Source organism: Triticum dicoccoides, chromosome 6A (genome assembly GCF_002162155.2).
Source record: "Triticum dicoccoides isolate Atlit2015 ecotype Zavitan chromosome 6A, WEW_v2.0, whole genome shotgun sequence".
Classification (NCBI taxonomy): Eukaryota; Viridiplantae; Streptophyta; class Magnoliopsida; order Poales; family Poaceae; genus Triticum; species Triticum dicoccoides.
The window spans coordinates 614,483,179-614,503,739 of NC_041390.1; the positions used below are offsets into that span (position 1 = coordinate 614,483,179).

At 45.3% G+C, this 20,561-nt stretch overlaps 1 long non-coding RNA gene across 1 annotated transcript; it reads left to right on the plus strand.

Moving 5' to 3' along the window:
• Positions 1-4,256: 4,256 nt before the first annotated feature.
• LOC119318245 lies at positions 4,257-5,904 on the plus strand. The gene is made up of 6 exons (XR_005154026.1): positions 4,257-4,384; positions 4,484-4,560; positions 4,677-4,840; positions 5,093-5,177; positions 5,441-5,569; positions 5,771-5,904. It is a non-coding gene; the product is annotated as an uncharacterized LOC119318245 (long non-coding RNA).
• The last annotated feature ends 14,657 nt before the right edge of the window (positions 5,905-20,561 follow it).

A 20,561-nucleotide genomic window follows, 5' to 3' on the forward strand; every position in this document is an offset into this window, starting at 1 on the left:
CCGACTTATTTATTCAATTGCGTCAACCCTAGTTAGCCCATATGTCTCTGGCTCTCTGGCTTTAAGTAAGGTAAACGGTTCTTTTCTGTAGGATGATTGCAGTGTTTGTTCGGTTGTGCGGCGCCATACTGCACTTGCTGCAATAGACATAGAAACTTCAGGTACTCAAGGAATGACACACATCTAACTCTGGCAATACATTATAGAGGGCTTGTACACGGTGACGTTGTTGCCATTCTGCTCATATAGTAGCAAGCTCACAAATGCTTCGATCTAGAGTCAGCATGTGCTTAACTAAAACATCACAACTATACAACTCTAGACAAAGGCAATAGAATCCGTGCATGATCTACATAACATAATTTTCTTCCATGAACCACAAACAAAACACATGCAATTCACCATTTGAAAAGAAAACATGCAATTTTTTTGGAGTTTGCTTCTGCAGGTACAGATCAGTTTTCTGGGGACGGCAATATCCTTGGGCCGAATTTTTAAGGACATTTATGCCCTTGGGCTTTAATATGGCCCTGATTGTTTCAACCATTCGATCACCCATATAAACCCTTCTCATGTATTATAATGTAGCGTAAAATCTCTCTTGTTATATTTTGCTCAAAATAGACTTTGGTAGTCTTACACAAATTTACAATGCAACCTACAATGCCGTTTGGCTAAGAGAGAAAGTTTGTATACATGAAAGAGGGACGCATGGCACGGCAGGAGAAGAGTTGGCCCCTGTCACGAGCCTCGTAGCGCTTGCATCACGATGCTACTCACTGATCGTGTGCCGGTTTTGCTATACTCCAAAGCAGGGCAAGACACTATGCAAGCTTTTCCAACCAAACAACTTAATTTCTGCCAGCACAACACTCCTCCAAGGTATATATCACATACCTTCGTATTACTTCACGATCCAACAGCCATGTCGATATGAAACTGTTGTTGCAAGCTACTAGCATGTATTAGTTTTTTTTGGAAAGATCCAGCAGTCGTTGGCTTTACATCTCTACTCTTAATGTCTCAGTTGGTAGGTCGCGTTCCGGATTTTATTTTCGTCCCACCTCATCCGGTCTTTTTTGGTACTTCTTTGGTACTTGCTCCCACCTCCCGCTCAGCCGAGACGGTTTATTTTCGCCGGTTTATTTTCGTCATCCTCCTACCTCCATTTTTTTTCGTCCCTGGGATCGATCCCTCGTGCCCTCGATGCGCTCGATGCGCTTGCCCGCACGAACGTGGCTCCGTCCCTCCCCGCCTCCAGCCTCCTAGCTACCCCTCGTCTCCCCGCCTCCAGCCGCACCCGCCGCCGCACCCCAATCCCCGATCTGGCTCTCCACCTCACGACGACGCCGTTGCCCTCTCCGTCCTCCTCCACAAGACGTCACCATCGCCGCCCCTCCTCCGTGATTCGGCCATGGCCACCACCGACGCCCTCCTCTCCATCGTTGCCGCCAACCCTCAACCTCCATCGATCTCCTCCTAGATCGACAAAGGGAGACCTCCACCGTCACCGTTCTTCTTCCTCCCCGACCTCCCGTCATCGTTCTCCACGGATCTGGCCGTGGCCACAACCGATGCTGTCGGTTCCATGGAGGAGCTCACCCCGGCCTTCTCCACGGATCTGGTTGATCTGAAGGCGGGCGGCGAGGCGGGGCTCACCGAGTGAGGTATCCGGGCGGGGGTCGTCGGTGACGACGATGAAGGCCAGATCGAGGGATCCAGCGACCTAGGCAGGAGCTCCCCGGACCTGAGCGACGGCGGACGGGCGCGTGAGACGGAGTGATCTGGTGCGGCGGCGTGAATTCCTTGCAGGTAGAGGCGGGTCTCCATGGCTGGCAGGGAGAGCTCCAAGCCATGGCGGGGCTTTAGTTTTCCCTGGTAGAAAAGAGAGAAAGAGGAAGATTCAGGGAGGAGGAGAGGTAGAGAGAAGAAGGTGCAGGTGCGAGCTTGGGGAAGAGGGAGCCTAACATGTGCGTACATCCTTGCTCCTTTTCTTCTTTCAGTTTTAGGTACTTTCCTGCAGGCGTGTACATCCTTGTTCCTTCTCTTCTTTTGATTTTAGCTACTCTCCAGTATTCAATTCTGTCAGCAGTTCTCAAGTAAATGAACCGTAGAGAATCAGCTAGATATTTTACTACTGTAAGCTGTGGAGTACTGAGAATGGCATTTATATTGCTGCAAATGCAATATATGATTTATGCAGCAGAGAGGATGCCGCAAGGGGAGAGGAATGGTGCAGTGAGATTGAGGAAAACAGGACACATCGGGACCCGGGAGCTCGAGAAGAGGCTCAATCGATCTCGACAAGAAGTGATCTCCCCTTGGTGACAGTATTAGATGGCCTCCCTAGGCTCCTGTCATAGACCTTGGTATGTGTATATATTTCATTTCTTCAACGGTTTATTGATGCACGAGTAAGCTTGCAAAGCGACCTGGGTATGTGGATAGTTTTCACTTCTTCAACGGTTCATTGATGCAGGAGTAAGCTTGCGACCTAGGTATGTGGATAGATTTCACTTCTTCAACGGTTCATTGATGCACGAGTAAGCTTGCGACCTGGGTATGTGGATAGATTTCACTTCTTCAACGGTTCATTGATGCACGAGTAAGCTTGCAAAGCGGCATCCTGCTTATCTAGCTTTCTGTCCACTGCTGTCCATGCAACTGGTAATGACTGTGCAAGAGCCAAGCTTTAATTTTTTTATACATCCGGCCTCTAATCCCTGGCTATTAATTATATATTTAAGCAAACATAAGATGACGAGACATCATTTAATTTTAAGAGAATCAATAAATTATTGAAACTGAAATGGTCATATATATGATGGTTTGATCTGTCGGCCTTTTATGTTTTTTTTCAGAAGCATAAAAGATATAAGAATCTCATCTCCTTCTGGCGGAACGGCAGAGGGCTTGTCTGCTACCAGGGTGATCCAAAGGGTGTATCTAGGTAGCATGTTTGTGGCCTCTTGCACTAACATGATTAATGGTAGCTTCTATTCCATGACATGATTTTTGCAGCTGTAACAATATGTTTCATGCAAGAGGACATAAATTTGCATCCTATTTTTCTGTCCAGTTAGTTCCAAATTACAAATGTTTGTGCTATCACTGACAATTTGGTGGAAAAAGATGAGTCGTATATACACCCAGTGTAAGCTTTCACATCAGCCGTTGCTCTTGATTGTCTTTGCAAGTCCATAGATATAATTTCTTATGATTTTCCTTTACTCATAGTAAGTACTGAATATTTTGTGCTTCAACCCTTTAGGTGTTAATTTCTATGATGTGGCTAGCAAAGTTGGCAACAGGTACAGTATAACGATCATGATCTGCAGAGGGATATCACCTAGGTGCATAAATCATAATCATTCAGTTTTTATTTGGCAAGCTGGAGCTACCTGGAACTTTCAATTTTGGTGCCAAGATGGATGGATTCAACTGGGTGACCCACAGTCAGGTATTGTTGTTCAGTTATCCTGAGGGTAATGTGGATATGTTCTATTTGAGATCAAGCTTGGTATTGCTAGAAAATATATATGTGATGTGCACTGAGATTTCAACTATATAATATCAGTGATAAAACACGCCGTTTCCCTTGCTATTCATGATCACTTGAACTAGCTTACCGTTTAATAATATTTCTATCTTGCACCATGAGTGTTGTTCAGTGGCAATATTCGCTCTGCCGAAGGTAATAGTGATGCACCTTTGCTAAGAAGGTTCTTTCCTATTCAATGCAATGACAAGACGCTGAAACATCATGGTGTCCATGCTAAAGGATAATGATTCACCCCCTGGCTTCTTATTGTTGTATCATCTTGGCAGGGCGTGGCCGCGGCTGCGGCGCGGGCAGCAAGGACGAGCGCCGCAAGGGAGCCGATGGGTGTGGGCGTGAACCGGGGAGAGGAGACCATGGCGGAGGAGATGAGAGAAGGCCACTGTCTTCTTCTCCCCCCTCTCCGACCAGAAACCCCTATCTATCCATCCGACGAGAGAAGACTGCAGGCGGAGGAGAGGAGACGCGGGTGAGGTAAGAGGAGCCAAATCCCCATCATGCTCCTCCCCGCGCGCCGCCGACCCACCAGCGGCATTCTTTCTGGTGTGCTAGGTAACCGAATCCACCTACCCCTACCCGTACCTTTTTGGGGGGATTTTGTTGAACTGTTTTGGGGATTTTGGTTTGGGGGCGATGTTGGCATTATTGTTCGAGGAAGGGGAATGGCTTCTTGTGCGCTCAGTTTGTTGTTGTCTGCAGGGGAAACAAACAACAAGATGGTGGTGCGGGTCTTCGGGTATGGGTCCCTGATCTGGAACCCCGGCTTCGATTTCAACGAGAAGATCCTGAGATTCATCAAGGGCTACAAGCGAACGTTTAATCTCGGTATTCTTGGTTGCGCCTAAATGATTTGAAGCAAATCTGAACCTGTAACTGTAGTTCTTGGTCTGAAGATATCACATCTCAACTTTTCTTTCCCCGTAGCTTGCATTGACCATAGAGGCGCTCCACAGAATCCATCCAGGACCTGCACTCCTGAATCCGAAGATGAAGAAATATGCGTAAGTTGATTGCATCCATTAATCAAATATCTACAACACATTGTACTGATGTGCTGAAGTTTCGATGATTTCGATTGGTCGCTGACATAACCTCCTATTTCTCCTTTTGTTTATAGGTATTCAACGTGAGGAATTTCATACTTTTGGTGTGGTGCTAGCAAATATAGTGCCAAACATAGTGATGAGAAAGGGTGGAGCTGAGTATGCCACACATGGTTATGATTATTCCCCGTATGTTCTTTTTGGCAATCCACTTCATCACTGACTCATCTGTGTATGGGTGAGCTAACAAGCCTGTATTATGTCTTCCCTCTTTCTTTGTAAGTGAAGGATTTCAGATTGCTGCGCATTATTCAACTGCTATACTTGTGAAAGAGAAACGTGCTAAACTATAGTACTCCCTCTGTTGCATGATGAGTTTCAGCGACTCTTATTTTGGGATGGAGGGAGTAGTAAATTACTTTTGTTTTTTTCTTTGTTGATGTGATAATAATTAAGTTTAAAAATATGTCATCTTTTATTTCACTAATAGGGTAGAGCCAAGGTGGCATAAGTGTGTGGCTACGGATTACATCACGGATTATGTGCTACTTTATTAGTTGAAGTCTCTTTGTTCGGTTAGTTCTCTAAAACAGAACCATTTCTCCTGGTGTATATGTTTCTTGGCAACATTTGGTGTAATACTAATCTTCCAGAGATTGTTGTAAGAAATAACTATATTTAGTATCTTTATCTCATCAATGGGCTAATTCTATAAAAAGAACTAATAAGGAGATTTCTTAGCAGTACTGTATATGTTTGGAGCAATGAGGTAATTTTATCCTATGTTACTTTCTTTCTCTTGCATTTCCTAATTTCGTTTTCCACTCCATTTTTTCAGGTTCCAAAGTTTGGCCACAACTAGCTTGATTCGGAGACATTTCGTATTAGGAGTTAAACTTTGGTTTGGAGGCATTGAGCTTTGTCAGTAACTAGCTTTGTTACTTGGTATACTTCTGTCAGCATTCAGGTAAACAACTATCTACCACATTGTTTAATCCGTGGTTTACCCGGTGCCAAGTGTACTATATTGCTAGATTTAACTTTAACCTATGTGTTGCTCCATATGTATCTCGGCATAAATGGTTCATCATACTAGGATTTAATGTAGTGATCTTACTTCTGTTGCTTCTTGGTGACTATAAATTATATTGCGTTTTCATGGAAGCAGGAGCCCCGTAGTTGTGTAGCGGGTCGCGGGAGAGGCAGCCGGTGAGTGCGAGCTGGACGGGAAAGTGATGCCTGCGATGGCGAACCATGCCGGCGGGCAGGGCAGGGTCGACGCTCTAAATGTACTGCCTGCCAGCTTGTCTTAGTCTTAATAAAAGTGCATATCTGCAGCATCCTTTCATTTATTTGGCATATCCTACTTTAAAAAATATCCTTGACTCGCATCGATTTCAAATAACTGAAGTATCTGTTGGAAATATGCCCTAGAGGCAATAATAAATTGATTATTATTATATTTTCTTGTTCATGATAATCGTTTATTATCTATGCTAGAATTGTATTGATAGGAAACTCAGATACATGTGTGGATACATAGACAACACCATGTCCCTAGTAAGCCTCTAGTTGACTAGCTCGTTGATCAATAGATGGTTACGGTTGTTGAAAATATGCCCTAGAGGCAATAATAAAAGCATTATTATTATATTTCCTTGTTCATGATAATTGTCTTTATTCATGCTATAATTGTGTTATCCGAAAATCGTAATACATGTGTGGATAACAGACACCAACATGTCCCTAGTAAGCCTCTAGTTGACTAGCTCGTTGATCAATAGATAGTCATGGTTTCCTGACTATGGACATTGGATGTCATTGATAACGAGATCACATCATTAGGAGAATGATGTGATGGACAAGACCCAATCCTAAACATAGCACAAGATCGTATAGTTCGTTTGCTAGAGTTTTCTAATGTCAAAGTATCTTTTCCTTAGACAATGAGATCGTGTAACTCCCGGGTATCGTAGGAGTGCTTTGGGTATACCAAACGTCACAACGTAACTGGGTGACTATAAAGGTAGACTATGGGTATCTCCGAAAGTGTCTGTTGGGTTGACATGGATCAAGACTGGGATTTGTCACTCCGTATGATGGAGAGGTATCACTGGGCCCACTCGGTAATGCATCATCATAATGACCTCAAAGTGACCAAGTGTCTGGTCACGGCATCATGCATTATGGTACGAGTAAAGTGACTTGCCGGTAACGAGATTGAACGAGGTATTGGGATACCGACGATCGAATCTCGGGCAAGTAACATATCGATTGACAAAGGGAATTGCATACGGGGTTGATTGAATCCTCGACATCGTGGTTCATCCGATGAGATCATCATGGAGCATGTGGGAGCCAACATGGGTATCCAGATCCCGCTGTTGGTTATTGACCGGAGAGTCGTCTCGGTCATGTCTGCTTGTCTCCCGAACCCGTAGGGTCTACACACTTAAGGTTCGGTGACGCTAGGGTTGTGAAGATATGTATATGCAGTAACCCGAATGTTGTTCGGAGTCCCGGATGAGATCTCAGACGTCACGAGGAGTTCCGGAATGGTCCGGAGGTAAAGAATTATATATAGGAAGTGCTGTTTTGGCCATCGGGACAAGTTTCGGGGTTATCGATATTGTACCGGGACCACCGGAGGGGTCCCGCGGGCCCACCGGGTGGGGCCACCTGTCCCGGGGGGCCACATGGGCTGTAGGGGGTGCGCCTTGGCCTATATGGGCCAAGGGCACCAGCCCCTATAGGCCCATGCGCCTAGGGTTTCCACAAAGGAAGAGTCCAAGTGGTGGAAGGCACCTCGAGGTGCCTTGGGGGGAGGGAAACCTCCCCTTGGCAGCCGCACCTAGGAGATTGGATCTCCTAGGCTGCGCACCACCCCCCCTTGGCCCTCCTATATATAGTGAGGGAGAGGAGGGACTTCATACCCCAGCCCCTGGCGCCTCCCTCTCTCCCCGTTACGTCTCCCTCTTGTAGCATAGGCGAAGCCCTGCTACTGTGACGCCCTGCATCCACCACCACGCCGTCGTGCTGCTGGATCTTCATCAACCTCTCCTTCCCCTTGCTGGATCAAGAAGGAGGAGACGTCTCCCGTCCCGTACGTGTGTTGAACGCGGAGGTGCCGTCCGTTCGGCGCTGGTCATCGGTGATTTGGATCACGTCGAGTACACCTTCCTCATCCCCGTTCTTTGAACGCTTCCGCGCGTGATCTACAAAGGTATGTAGATGCAATCCGATCACTCGTTGCTAGATGAACTCCTAGATGGATCTTGGTGAAGCGAGTAGGAAAATTTTTGTTTTCTGCAACGTTCCCCAACAGTGGCATCATGAGCTAGGTCTATGCGTAGTTCTTCTTGCGCGAGTAGAACACAATTTGTTGTGGGCGTAGATTTGTCAACTTTCTTGCCGTTAATAGTCTTTTCTTGCTTCAGCGGTATTGTGGGATGAAGCGGCCCGGACCAACCTTACACGTACGCTTACGTGAGACCGGTTCCACCGACTAACATGCACTAGTTGCATAAGGTGGCTGGCGGGTGTCTGTCTCTCCCACTTTAGTTGGAGCGGATTCGATGAACAGGGTCCTTATGAAGGGTAAATAGAAGTTGACAAATCACGTTGTGGCTTTAACGTAGGTAAGAAGACGTTCTTGCTAGAACCCTAATTCAGCCACGTAAAACTTGCAACAACAATTAGAGGACGTCTAACTTGTTTTTGCAGCAAGTGGTTTGTGATATGATATGGCCAAAGTTGTGATGAATGATGAATGATCTATATGTGATGTATGAGATGTTCATGCTATTGTAATAGGATTCACGACTTGCATGTCGATGAGTATGACAACCGGCAGGAGCCATAGGAGTTGTCTTTATTCTTTTATATGACCTGCGTGTCATTGAGAAACGCCATGTAAATTACTTTACTTTATTGCTAAACGCGTTAGCCTTAGTAGTAGAAGTAATAGTTGGCGAGCAACTTCATGGAGACACGATGATGGAGATCATGGTGTCAAGCCGGTGACAAGATGATCATGGAGCCCCAAGATGGAGATCAAAGGAGCTATGTGATATTGGCCATATCATGTCACGTTTATTATTTGATTGCATGTGATGTTTATCATGTTTTGCATCTTGTTTACTTAGAACGACGGTAGTAAATAAGATGATCCCTCATAATAATTTCAAGAAGTGTTCCCCCTGACTGTGCACCGTTGCGACAGTTCGCTGTTTCAAAACACCACGTGATGATCGGGTGTTTTATTCAGATGTTCACATACAACGGGTGTAAGACAGATTTACACATGCAAACACTTAGGTTGACTTGACGAGCCTAGCATGTACATACATGGCCTCGGAACACAGAAGACCGAAAGATCGAGCATGAGTCGTATAGAAGATACGATCAACATGAAGATGTTCACCGATGTTGACTAGTCCGTCTCACGTGATGATCGGACACGGCCTAGTTAACTCGGATCATGTAATACTTAGATGACTGGAGGGATGTCTAATCTAAGTGGGAGTTCATTAATATTTTGATTAGATGAACTTAATTATCATGAACTTAGTCTAAAATCTTTACAATATGTCTTGTAGATCAAATGGCCAACGTAGTCCTCAACTTCAACGCGTTCCTAGAGAAAACCAAGCTGAAAGACGATGGCAGCAACTATACGGACTGGGTCCGGAACCTGAGGATCATCCTCATAGCTGCCAAGAAAGATTATGTCCTACAAGCACCGCTAGGTGAAGCTCCCGTCCCACAGAACCAAGACGTTATGAACGCTTGGCAGACACGTGTTGATGACTACTCCCTCGTTCAGTGCGGCATGCTTTACAACTTAGAGCCGGGGCTCCAAAAGCGTTTTGAGAGACATGGAGCATATGAGATGTTCGAAGAGCTGAAAATGGTTTTTCAAGCTCATGCCCGGATCGAGAGATATGAAGTCTCCGATAAGTTCTTCAGTTGTAAGATGGAGGAAAATAGTTCTGTCAGTGAGCACATACTCACTATGTCTGGGTTACATAACCGCTTGTCTCAGCTGGGAGTTAATCTCCCGGATGATGCGGTCATTGACAGAATCCTCCAGTCGCTTCCACCAAGCTACAAGAGCTTTGTGATGAACTTCAACATGCAGGGGATGCAAAAGACCATTCCTGAGTTGTTCTCAATGCTGAAATCAGCGGAGGTAGAAGTCAAGAAGGAACATCAAGTGTTGATGGTCAATAAAACCACTAAGTTCAAGAAAGGCAAGGGTAAAAAGAACTTCAAGAAGGACGGCAAGGAAGTTGCCGCGCCCGGCAAGCAAGCTGCCGGGAAGAAGCCAAAGAATGGACCCAAGCCCGAGACTGAGTGCTTTTATTGCAAGGGAAGCGGTCACTGGAAGCGGAACTGCCCTAAGTACTTAGTAGACAAGAAGGCCGGCAAAACAAAAGGTATATGTGATATACATGTAATTGATGTGTACCTTACTAGTGTCCGTAGTAGCTCCTGGGTATTTGATACCGGTGCAGTTGCTCACATTTGTAACTCAAAGCAGGGGCTGCGGAATAAGCGGAAACTGGCAAAGGACGAGGTGACGATGCGCGTCGGGAATGGTTCCAAGGTCAATGTGATCGCCGTCGGCACGCTACCTCTGTATCTACCTTCGGGATTAGTTTTAAACCTTAATAATTGTTATTTAGTGCCAGCTTTGAGCATGAATATTGTATCGGGATCTCGTTTAATTCGAGATGGCTACTCATTTAAATCTGAGAATAATGGTTGTTCTATTTATATGAGAGATATGTTTTATGGTCATGCTCCTATGGTGAATGGTTTATTCTTTATGAATCTCGAACGTGATGCTACACATGTTCATAATGTGAGTACCAAAAGAAGTAAAGTTGATAATGATAGTCCCACATACTTGTGGCACTGCCGCCTTGGTCACATAGGTGTCAAACGCATGAAGAAGCTCCATACAGATGGACTTTTAGAGTCTCTTGATTATGAATCATTTGACACGTGCGAACCATGCCTGATGGGTAAAATGACCAAGACTCCGTTCTCAAGAACAATGGAGCGAGCAACCAACTTATTGGAAATCATACATACTGATGTGTGCGGTCCAATGAGCGTTGAGGCTCGCGGTGGCTATCGTTATGTTCTCACCCTCACTGATGACTTGAGTAGATATGGGTATGTCTACTTAATGAAACACAAGTCTGAAACCTTTGAAAAGTTCAAGGAATTTCAGAGTGAGGTTGAAAATCAACGTGACAGGAAAATCAAGTTTCTACGATCAGATCATGGAGGAGAATACTTGAGTCACGAGTTTGGCACACACTTAAGAAAATGTGGAATAGTTTCACAACTCACGCCGCCTGGAACACCTCAGCGTAACGGTGTGTCCGAACGTCGTAATCGCACTCTATTGAATATGGTGCGGTCTATGATGTCTCTTGCTGATTTACCGCTATCTTTTTGGGGCTATGCTTTAGAGACTGCCGCATTCACTTTAAATAGGGCTCCGTCAAAATCCGTTGAGACGACACCGTATGAATTATGGTTTGGGAAGAAACCTAAGTTGTCGTTTCTAAAAGTTTGGGGATGCGATGCTTATGTCAAGAAACTTCAACCTGAAAAGCTCAAACCCAAGTCGGAAAAATGCGTCTTCATAGGATACCCAAAAGAAACTATTGGGTATACCTTCTACCTCAGATCCGAAGGCAAGATCTTTGTTGCCAAGAATGGGTCCTTTCTAGAGAAAGAGTTTCTCTCGAAAGGAGTAAGTGGGAGGAAAGTAGAGCTTGATGAAGTATTACCTCTTGAACCGGAAAATGGCGCAACTCAAGAAAATGTTTCTGAGGTGCCTGCACCAACTAGAGAGGAAGTTAATGATAATGATCAAGATACTTCTGATCAAGCCCCTACTGAAATTCGAAGGTCTACAAGGACACGTTCCGCACCAGAGTGGTACGGCAACCCTGTCTTGGAAATCATGCTGTTAGACAACGGTGAACCTTCGAACTATGAAGAAGCGATGGCGGGCCCAGATTCCGACAAATGGCTAGAAGCCATGAAATCCGAGATAGGATCCATGTATGAAAATGAAGTATGGACTTTGACTGACTTGCCCGTTGAACGGCGAGCCATAGAAAATAAATGGATCTTTAAGAAGAAGACAGACGCGGATGGTAATGTGACCATCTATAAAGCTCGGCTTGTCGCTAAGGGTTATCGACAAGTTCAAGGGGTTGAATACGATGAGACTTTCTCACCGGTAGCGAAGCTGAAGTCCGTCTGAATCATGTTAGCAATTGCCGCATTCTACGATTATGAAATATGGCAAATGGACGTCAAAACGGCATTCCTTAATGGTTTCCTTAAGGAAGAATTGTATATGATGCAGCCGGAAGGTTTTGTCGATCCTAAGAATGTTGACAAGGTGTGCAAGCTCCAACGCTCGATTTATGGGCTGGTGCAAGCATCTCGGAGTTGGAACATTCACTTTGATGAGATGATCAAAGCGTTTGGGTTTACGCAGACTTATGGAGAAGCCTGCGTTTACAAGAAAGTGAGTGGGAGCTCTGTAGCATTTCTCATATTATATGTAGATGACATACTTTTGATGGGAAATGATATAGAACTCTTGGACAGCATTAAGGCCTACTTGAATAAAAGTTTTTCAATGAAGGACCTTGGAGAAGCTGCTTATATATTAGGCATCAAAATCTATAGAGATAGATCGAGACGCCTCATAGGTCTTTCACAAAGTACATACCTTGATAAGATATTGAAGAAGTTCAATATGGATCAATCTAAGAAGGGGTTCTTGCCTGTGTTACAAGGTATGAAATTGAGCTCAGCTCAATGTCCGACCACGGCAGAAGATATAGAAGAGATGAGCGTCATCCCCTATGCATCAGCCATAGGTTCTATTATGTATGCCATGCTGTGTACCAAACCTGATGTAAACCTTGCCGTAAGTTTGGTAGGAAGGTACCAAAGTAATCCCGGCAAGGAACACTGGACAGCGGTCAAGAATATCCTGAAGTACCTGAAAAGGACTAAGGAAATGTTTCTCGTTTATGGAGGTGACGAAGAGCTCGTCGTAAAGGGTTACGTCGACGCTAGCTTCGACACAGATCTGGATGACTCTAAGTCACAAACCGGATACGTGTATATTTTGAATAGTGGGGCAGTAAGCTGGTGCAGTTGCAAGCAAAGCGTCGTGGCGGGATCTACATGTGAAGCGGAGTACATGGCGGCCTCGGAGGCAGCACATGAAGCAATATGGGTGAAGGAGTTCATCACCGACCTAGGAGTCATACCCAATGCGTCGGGGCCGATCAAGCTCTTCTGTGACAACACTGGAGCTATTGCACTTGCCAAGGAGCCCAGGTTTCACAAGAAGACAAGGCACATCAAGCGTCGCTTCAACTCCATTCGTGAAAATGTTCAAGATGGAGACATAGAGATTTGTAAAGTACATACGGACCTGAATGTAGCAGATCCGTTGACTAAACCTCTCCCTAGAGCAAAACATGATCAACACCAGAATTCCATGGGTGTTCGATTCATCACAATGTAACTAGATTATTGACTCTAGTGCAAGTGGGAGACTGTTGGAAATATGCCCTAGAGGCAATAATAAAAGCATTATTATTATATTTCCTTGTTCATGATAATTGTCTTTATTCATGCTATAATTGTGTTATCCGGAAATCGTAATACATGTGTGGATAACAGACACCAACATGTCCCTAGTAAGCCTCTAGTTGACTAGCTCGTTGATCAATAGATAGTCATGGTTTCCTGACTATGGACATTGGATGTCATTGATAACGAGATCACATCATTAGGAGAATGATGTGATGGACAAGACCCAATCCTAAACATAGCACAAGATCGTATAGTTCGTTTGCTAGAGTTTTCCAATGTCAAAGTATCTTTTCCTTAGACCATGAGATCGTGTAACTCCCGGGTATCGTAGGAGTGCTTTGGGTATACCAAACGTCACAACGTAACTGGGTGACTATAAAGGTAGACTACGGGTATCTCCGAAAGTGTCTGTTGGGTTGACATGGATCAAGACTGGGATTTGTCACTCCGTATGACGGAGAGGTATCACTGGGCCCACTCGGTAATGCATCATCATAATGAGCTCAAAGTGACCAAGAGTCTGGTCACGGGATCATGCATTACGGTACGAGTAAAGTAACTTGCCGGTAACGAGATTGAACGAGGTATTGGGATACCGACGATCGAATCTCGGGCAAGTAACATATCGATTGACAAAGGGAATTGCATACGGGGTTGATTGAATCCTCGATATCGTGGTTCATCCGATGAGATCATCGTGGAGCATGTGGGAGCCAACATGGGTATCCAGATCCCGCTGTTGGTTATTGACCGGAGAGTCGTCTCGGTCATGTCTGCTTGTCTCCCGAACCCGTAGGGTCTACACACTTAAGGTTCGGTGACGCTAGGGTTGTGAAGATATGTATATGCAGTAACCCGAATGTTGTTCGGAGTCCCGGATGAGATCCCGGACGTCACGAGGAGTTCCGGAATGGTCCGGAGGTAAAGAATTATATATAGGAAGTGCTGTTTTGGCCATCGGGACAAGTTTCGGGGTTGTCGGTATTGTACTGGGACCACCGGAGGGGTCCCGCGGGCCCACCGAGTGGGGCCACCTGTCCCGGGGGGTCACATGGGCTGTAGGGGGTGCGCCTTGGCCTATATGGGCCAAGGGCACCAGCCCCTATAGGCCCATGCGCCTAGGGTTTCCACAAAGGAAGAGTCCAAGTGGTGGAAGGCACCTCGAGGTGCCTTGGGGAGGAGGGAAACCTCCCCTTGGCAGCCGCACCTAGGAGATTGGATCTCCTAGGCTGCGCACCACCCCCCTTGGCCCTCCTATATATAGTGACGGAGAGGAGGGACTTCATACCCCAGCCCCTGGCGCCTCCCTCTCTCCCCGTTACGTCTCCCTCTTGTAGCATAGGCGAACCCTGCTACTGTGACGCCCTGCATCCACCACCACGCCGTCATGCTGCTGGATCTTCATCAACCTCTCCTTCCCCTTGCTGGATCAAGAAGGAGGAGACGTCTCCCGTCCCGTACGTGTGTTGAACGCGGAGGTGCCGTCCGTTCGGCGCTGGTCATCGGTGATTTGGATCACGTCGAGTACACCTTCCTCATCCCCATTCTTTGAACGCTTCCGCGCGTGATCTACAAAGGTATGTAGATGCAATCCGATCATTCGTTGCTAGATGAACTCCTAGATGGATCTTGGTGAAACGAGTAGGAAATTTTTTGTTTTCTGCAACGTTCCCAACAACGGTTTCCTGACCATTGACATTGGATGTCATTGATAACGGGATCACATCATTAGGAGAATGATGTGATGGACAAGACCCAATCCTATGCATAGCACTAGATCGTGTAGTTCGTATGCTAAAGCTTTTCTAATGTCAAGTATCATTTCCTTAGACCATGAGATTGTGCAACTCCCGGATACCGTAGGAATACTTTGGGTGTGCCAAACGTTACAACGTAACTGGGTGACTATAAAGGTGCACTACGGGTATCTCCGAAAGTGTCTGTTGGGTTGGCACGAATTGAGACTGGGATTTGTCACTCCGTGTGACGAAGAGGTATCTCTGGGCCCACTCGGTAGGACATCATTATAATGTGCACAATGTGATCAAGGAGTTGATCACGGGATGCTGTTGGTTATTGACCGGAGAATGCCTCGGTCATGTCTGCATGCCTCCCGAACCCGTAGGGTCTACACACTTAAGGTTCGGTGACGCTAGGGTTATAGAGATATTAGTATGCGGTAACCCAAAAGTTGTTTGGAGTCCCGGATGAGATCCCGGACGTCACGAGGAGTCCCGGAATGGTCCGAAGGTAAAGAATTATATATAGGAAGTGCTATTTCGGCCATCGGGACAAGTTTTGGGGTCACCGGTATTGTACCGGGACCACCGGAAGGGTCCCGGGGGTCCACCGGGTGGGGCCACCTGCCCCGGGGGGCCACATGGGCTGTAGGGGTGTGTGCCTTGGCCTATATGGGCCAAGGGCACCAGCCCCAAGAGGCCCATGCGCCAAGAGATAAGGGAAAGGAAGAGTCCTAAAAGGGGAAGGCACCTCCTAGGTGCCTTGGGGAGGAGGGACTCCTCCCTAGCCACACCCTTCCTTGGAGGAAGGGCCAAGGCTGCGCCCCCCCCCCCTCTCCCTTGGCCCTATATATAGTGGGGGGAAGGGAGGGCAGCCCCACCTAAGCCCTGGCGCCTCCCTCTCCCTCCCGTGACACATCTCCCTCCTCCCGCAGCGCTTGGCGAAGCCCTGTTGGAATCCCGCTACTTCCACCACCACGCCGTCGTGCTGCTGGATCTCCATCAACCTCTCCTTCCTCCTTGCTGGATCAAGAAGGAGGAGACATCGCTGCTCCGTACGTGTGTTGAACGCGGAGGTGCCGTCCGTTCGGCGCTAGGATCATCGGTGATTTGAATCACGACGAGTACGACTCCATCAACCCCGTTCTCTTGAACGCTTCCGCGCGCGATCTACTAGGGTATGTATATCCACTCCTCCCTCGTTGCTAGATGACTCCATAGATTGATCTTGGTGACACATAGGAAAATTTTGAATTATTTCTGCGTTCCCCAACAGTGGCATCATGAGCTAGGTCTATGCGTAGTTACTATGCACGAGTAGAACACAAAGTAGTTGTGGGCGTTGATCTTGTTCAATATGCTTACCATTACTAGTCCAATCTTGATTCGGCGGCATTGTGGGATGAAGCGGCCCGGACCAACCTTACACGTACGCTTACGTGAGACCGGTTCCACTGACAAACATGCACTAGTTGCATAAGGTGGCTGGCGGGTGTCTGTCTCTCCCACTTTAGTCGGATCAGATTCGATGAAAAGGGTCCTTATGAAGGGTAAATAGCAATTGACATATCACGTCGTGGTTTTGCGTAGGTAAGAAACGTTCTTGCTAGAAACCCATAGCAGCCACGTAAAACATGCAAACAACAATTAGAGGATGTCTAACTTGTTTTTGCAGGGTAATGCTATGTGATGTGATATGGCCAAAGGATGTGATGAATGATATATGTGATGTATGAGATGATCATGTTCTTGTAATAGGAATCACGACTTGCATGTCAATGAGTATGACAACCGGCAGGAGCCATAGGAGTTGTCTTTATTTATTTATGACCTGCGTGTCAACTTAAACGTCATGTAATTACTTTACTTTATTGCTAACCGTTAGCTGTAGAAGTAGAAGTAATAGTTGGCGAGACAACTTCATGAAGACACGATGATGGAGATCATGATGATGGAGATCATGGTGTCATGCCGGTGACGATGATGATCATGGAGCCCCGAAGATGGAGATCAAAAGGAGCAATATGATATTGGCCATATCATGTCACCATTTGATTTCATGTGATGTTTATCATGTTTATACATCTTATTTGCTTAGAACGACGGTAGTAAATAAGATGATCCATCATTAAAATTTCAAGAAAGTGTTCCCCCTAGCTGTGCACCCTTGCGAAAAGTTCGTGGTTTCGAAGCACCACGTGATGATCGGGTGTGATAGATTCTCACGTTCGAATACAACGGGTGTTGACGAGCCTAGCATGTACAGACATGGCCTCGGAACACATGCAAACACTTAGGTTGACTTGACGAGCCTAGCATGTACAGACATGGCCTCGGAACACAGAAGACCGAAAGGTCGAGCATGAGTCGTATGGTAGATACGATCAACATGAAGATGTTCACCGATGTTGACTAGTCCGTCTCACGTGATGATCGGACACGGCCTAGTTGACTCGGATCATGTAATCACTTAGATGACTAGAGGGATGTCTATCTGAGTGGGAGTTCATAAGATGAACTCGTTTATCCTGAACATAGTCAAAAAGGATTTTGCAAATTATGTCGTAGCTCGCGCTTTAGTTCTACTGTTTAGATATGTTCCTAGAGAAAATTTAGTTGAAAGTTGATAGTAGCAATTATGCGGACTAGGTCCGTAAACTGAGGATTGTCCTCATTGCTTCATAGAAGGCTTATGTCCTTAATGCACCGCTCAGTGTGCTGAACCTCAAACGTTGTCTGTGGATGTTGCGAACATCTGACATACACATTTTGATAACTACGTGATAGTTCAGTTAAACGGTTTAGAGTTGAGGCACCGAAGACGTTTTGAAACGTCGCGAAACATATGAGATGTTTCGAGGGCTGAAATTGGGATTTCAGGCTCGTGCCCACGTCAAGAGGTATAAGACCTCCGACGATTTTCTTAGCCTGCAAACTAAGGGAGAAAAGCTCAATTGTTGAGCTTGTGCTCAGATTGTCTGAGTACAACAATCATTTGAATCGAGTGGGAGTTGATCTTCCAGATAAGATAGTGATGTTTCTCCGAAGTCATTACCACCAAGCTGCTAGAGCTTCGTGATGAACTATAATATATCAGGGACATATATGATGATCCTTGAGATATTCGCGATGTTTGACACCAAAGTAGAAATCAAGAAGGAGCATCAATTGTTGATGGTTGGTGAAACCACTAGTTTCAAGAAGGGCAAGGGCAAGAAGGGATACTTCATGAAACGGCAATTCAGCTGCTGCTCTAGTGAAGAGACCCAAGGTTGAACCCAAACCCGAGACTAAGTGCTTCTGTAATAAGGGGAACAGCCACTGGAGCAGAATTACCCTAGATACTTGGTAGATGAGAAGGCTGGCAAGGTCGATAGAAGTATATTGGATATACATTGTGTTGATGTGTACTTTACTAGTACTCCTAGTAGCACCAGGGTATTAGATACCGGTTCGGTTGCTAAGTGTTAGTAACTCGAAATAAGAGCTACGGAATAAACAGAGACTAGCTAAAGGTGAGATGACGATATGTGTTGGAAGTATTTCCAAGGTTGATCAAATATCGTACGCTCCCTCTACCATCGAGATTGGTGTTTGCGTTGAGCATAGACATGATTGGATTATGTCTATCGCAATACGGTTATTCATTTAAGGAGAATAATGGTTACTCTGTTTATTTGAATAATACCTTCAATGGTCTTGCACCTAAAATGAATGGTTTATTGAATCTCGATCGTAGTGATACACATGTTCATGCCAAAAGATATAAGATAGTAATGATAGTACCACCTACTTGTGGCACTGCCACGTAAGTCATATCGGTATAAAACGCATGAAGAAGCTCCATGTTGATGGATCTTTGGGCTCACTCGTTTTTGAAAAGTTTGAGACATGCGAACCATGTCTATTGGTGTATATGCATGAAGAAACTCCATGCAAATGGACCGTTTGGACTCACTTGATTTTGAATCACTTGAGATATGCAAATCATACCACATGGGCAAGATGACTGAAAGCCTCGGTTTCAGTAAAATGGAAACTAGAAAGCAACTTGTTGGAAGTAATACATTTTGATGTGTGCAGTCCAATGAGTGCTGAGGCGTGTAGTGGATATCGTTATGTTCTTACTTCACAGATGATTTGAGTAGATGTTGAGTATATTTACTTGATGAATCACGAGTCTGAATTATTGAAAGGTTCAAGTAATTTCAGGGTGAAGTTGAAAGATCGTCGTGACAAGAGGATAAAAGATTTATGATATGATCATAGAGATGAATATCTTAATTACGAGTTTGGCACAGAATTAAGACATTGTGGAAATTGTTTCACAACTAATACAGCCTGGAACACCATAGTGTGATGGTGTGTCCGAACATCATAACTGCACCCTATTGGATATGATGCATACTATGATGTCTCTTATCGCATTACCACGATAGTTTATGGGTTAGGCATTAGAGACAACCGCATTCACTTTAAATAGGGCACCACGTAATTCTGATGAGATGACACCGTATGAACTATGGTTTAGAGAAACCTAAGCTGTCATTTCTTAAAAGTTTGGGGCTGCGACGCTTATGTGAAAAAGTTTCAGGCTGATAAGCTCGAACCCAAAGCGGATAAATGCATCTTCATAGGGCACCCAAAACAGTTGGGTATACCTCCTGTCTCAGATCCGAAAGCAATAAGGGATTGTTTCTAGAATCGGGTCCTTTCTCGAGGAAAAGTTTCTCTCGAAAGAATTGAGTGGGAGGATGGTGGAGACTTGATGAGGTTATTGAACCGTCTCTTCAACTAGTATCTGATGGGGCACAGGAAGTTGTTCCTGTGGCACCTACACCAATTGAAGTGGAAGCTTATGATAGTGATCATGAAACTTCATATCAAGTCACTACCAAACCTCGTGGGATGACAAGAATGCGTACTACTTCAGAGTGGTACGTAATCCTGTCTTGGAAGTCATGTTGCTAGACAACAATGAACCTACGAGCTATGAAGAAGCGATGGTGGGCCCGGATTCCGATAAATGGCTCGAGGCCATAAAATCCGAGAGAGGATCCATGTATGAAAACAAAGTGTAGACTTTGGCAGAACGGCTCGATGGTCGTAAGGCTGTTGAGTACAGATGGATTTTAAAAGGAAGACGGACAATGATGGTAAGTATCACCATTAAGAAAGCTCGACTTGTCATTAAGAAGTTTCTTGACAAGTTCAAGGAGTTGACTACGGTGAGACTTTCTCACTCGTAGCGGTGCTAAGAGTCTGTTGGAATTATATTAGCGATTACTGCATTATTTATGAAATCTTGCAAATAGGATGTCAAAACATTGTTTCCTCGACGATTTTCTTGAGGAAAGGTTGTATGTGATACAGACGGAAGGTTTTGTCAATCCTGAAAGATGCTAATAAGTATGCAAAGCTCCAGCAATCCTTCTAAGGACTGGAGTAAGCATCTCGGAGTTGGAATGTATGCTTTGATGAGATGATCAAAGATTTTGGGTGTATACAAAGTTTATGAGAAACTTGTATTTCCAAAGAAGTGAGTGGGAGCACTATAGAATTTCTGATGAG